This window comes from Rhinopithecus bieti, unplaced genomic scaffold (genome assembly GCF_001698545.2).
Source record: "Rhinopithecus bieti isolate Rb0 unplaced genomic scaffold, ASM169854v2 scaffold_41114, whole genome shotgun sequence".
NCBI classification, from domain to species: domain Eukaryota; kingdom Metazoa; phylum Chordata; class Mammalia; order Primates; family Cercopithecidae; genus Rhinopithecus; species Rhinopithecus bieti.
In genome coordinates, this window is record NW_016817363.1 from 1,080,327 (window position 1) to 1,083,923 (window position 3,597).

The window sequence follows — 3,597 nt, forward strand, 5'->3', positions numbered from 1 at the left end:
ATATGATAAGAGCTGATATAAATTTCCAGTTTCTCCTCAGAGGGGAACAGGTGATAACCATTAACTAGTAGGGCTAAAAGAACTGTCCTCTAGCTTAAACTCACCTCTACATATCTTATGTTGCTCTTGTTCCATTTTGTTCTACCATGGCATAGCTGATTCTTGCGTCAGTGCCCTTATTACTGGCACTATGCTAAATTTTACTTGGTGGAAATACAGCTTTTCAGTGTTGGCATTTCATCAGATGGTTTTTGCCAAAGGATTTGTTTCCTCCAAATGCTAGAACTACCTATAGGGTTTTGTAGCTCTCTGTCTCCCCAGTACAAATATGTTCTGCATTTTAAAAAATTGTGCTAAGAGCCCTGTGCTCTGGCACCATAGTTCTTGGTGCGCTATGTCAATAGGAGGAAAATTTTAAATCCCCTTGGATTAAAATAAGGCACTCAGTTGAAAAAGAAACCCAATCAGAGTGATTTCAGGGGAAGTCTGGATGGAGAAAATTTTATCAGTAAAATGTGATGTGTCGAGCCAGTGGATGATAGAGGAGAGGTAATGGAAGGAACACTAAGAACCAATTCTTTTCATGATGAATCACCCAAACAACCAAGGCCATTTTTAATACTTCAAATGAAGGGATAACAGTCATCTCCACAGAGAAGAAAAGGGGAGTGTCCTGTTGTAGAACCACCTCCATCATTGAATACTTTATGTAGTTAGTAATTTATTCAAAAATTCATTGTCAAGTTTAACTACCTTGGTCCAGCCCTTCAAATCTGAATCAAAAGATGACACCTTCACAAAAGCCAGAAGTCATAATAAAGGCATGTTTTACATTCAGACAGCAAGCCAGTGGGTAATCACCACCCATGTTCCCATAAAAAAGGAGATAATGCCCTCTTTGTGAGCAAGGGAATAAAACTGTCAGATTTCTACCAACACCACACTCTCGAGAATTCTCAATACAACATAAACTGCTCATGAAAGGGCGATAGAACCACACACCATCATAAAAAAATATTTAATTTGGAAGACCACCATATAACATAAAACCCAGACATAATGCAAAATAAACTTTGGTTATATAGAAATTTAGTCACTGTACAGACAATTTTACAACAATGTCTGGCTTTTTGCAACATGAAAGGTATGATAAGTTGAAGAATCATCCAATGGTTTTTTCAAAGTATTCAAAAATAAGTTCGGGGCAAAGATACAAAAGTAGTATTAATATTTTACCCAAATAAATATTCAGCTCAATTAATAGCACCAAGGATACAAGCCCAGTCAGCAGCTTTCCAAGTAATAGGATGAAGTGGCTAAATTGGAAATAAAAAATACCTGATCAGCCAACAGCATCAGAATTAGCCAGTTTGAGGCCTAGTCCCTATGGCTGCCAAAACTCATGGCCGAATCTATTTAGTCTCCATCAGCATTCTTAGCTCTGCCCTAGTTAGGTTTCTACTATTAGTCAAGGGAATTATTAGAAACTATAGGCCAGTTACTTAGAAGCATGTATCAAGACAAATGTCAAAGCCAGTTCTGTTGTGAAAAACTTGCCTGATCTTACCAAGCAAAGATAGTTTCAAAAAGGCCTTTCCAACCTAGCCAATTGAGATTTTTTTTTTACTCCCCATTCAGTGCTCCAATTAGAATATAAAGAGGGCGTTTCCTTTGCATGCCAACAAACAGTGATCAAATACTGATAATATAGAATGTAAAAAAGAGACCACTAAGCACAGTCAGCCCTCTGTAGATGTGGGTTCTGCATCTGTGGATTCAACCAACTGGGTATCAAAAATATTTTTTAAAATTCCACAAATTTCCAAAAACCAAAATTTGAATTTGCTATGCATGAAGAACTACTTTGAATCCAAGCAAATGAAGTGATGTGTAGGCATTGTATTAGGTATTATAAGCAATCTAGAGATAATTTAAAGTATATGGGAAAATGTGCATAGATTATATGCAAACATATTTGATATAAGATGAGCATCCACAGATTTGGTATCTGCAGGGATCCTGGAACCCCGTGGATACTGAGGGGACAACTGTACTTTATTATCGGGGAGGATGGGCAAGAGAATCCTTTTAAAATTTGTAGCGGATATTATTTGAATGCCCTGCAATTGATAGACACAAGCCACCGTGTTCTCACCTGGGACTGCCCCGAAGCCCACATTAACTGCTGATCTTGATAGTTATCTGCCCTAATGTCTCTCTGACCTGTCCCTCACAAATCTTGTTAGTTATTAAGACTCAGCTTAGATGTTATTAACTCTGAGAAGACAAGGCTTCCTGCCTTGGGCTGGATGCTGTCTTGAAGAGCTCCTTTAGAATGCTGGACTCTTTCTGTTCTCTTTCTGGTATCATTGCCAGATTATTGTTTCACCTGCTGGATTAAACCATTTAAGGGACTGTCATTTTGATAAATGCCTTTATAACAATCCTGACACATTGTAGATGCACAATGATTTGTTGAGTGAATTAAACAAATGAGTGCATGTAGGACTTCCCCATAAACCAGAATAGAACAGACATCTGAAAGGGTAAGTTTCTTAGCAATAGCCTCTAAAGATAGGACTTTAGCACTTAGTGGTCTGTACTAGAACATAGGTGCCATTAAGGCAATTACTTAGTTGCTTTATTCATTATTGTGTTACCCTAGCGCAAAGAAAAGCATCTGATATATAGTAGCTACTCTGTAGATGTTAAATGAATGATTAAGTATAAATTAATAAACAGAGACATTTGAAATAACACCCTGTTTCAAAAAATCTATGAGGAGCATCTCAGATGACCATAATTATAACTTGAATGGTATTTTACAGTTCCAAAAATATATTTATTTATTTTAATTGTATTAACAACTTTGTTTTGTGGGTTTTATTATAACAACTCCCATTTTGCAGATAAAGGCCTTGAGCTGAGAGAATGACAGAGTCAGAACAGAAACCCCCTTTCTATAATTACAAATTTTGGGATCTTTTCATTAAACTGAACTTTCTCAATCCATGACATTAAACCTAATGATCAGGTCTTAAAAAGAGCCTCTTTTCAACTGTTGTCTTTCAATATGGACATCTGAAAAATCTGGTCACAAAATGACTAGAAATAAAAATAAACCACTATAGTTCCCTGAATATCATAAAAGAAAGGTGGTATAAGAAACCATATCTGGAGTACAAGTCAGCAAAAAAGATCAACTGTGAGACATTCCTTTGAAAAGACAAATATGATTTTTAACTCATTGGGTGAAACTGTCAAATGCATGCCTTCAGTGACAAGCAGCTCACAAGTCTTGGAATAATCCAAGTTTTGGAATAATCCAGAAAGAATAAATTATTTGTAGGTATTAATATAGGCACTAATTATTTGTAACTGTCTTGTAGGTAATAATAGATAGTGATGACAGGTTGGGAAAAAAATTGTAAGGATTTTATTCTTATTTACTATTTAGGAGAAGATGGCATCAGTTCAACTTCTAGATGTGCAAATAAATGACTGGAGTTGGATTTGTAATCACATCCTATGTCTCTTCATCCAATCAGTGATACATTTAAAGTCATTGTCTGAAATACATACTGTGTGATTTTGGTA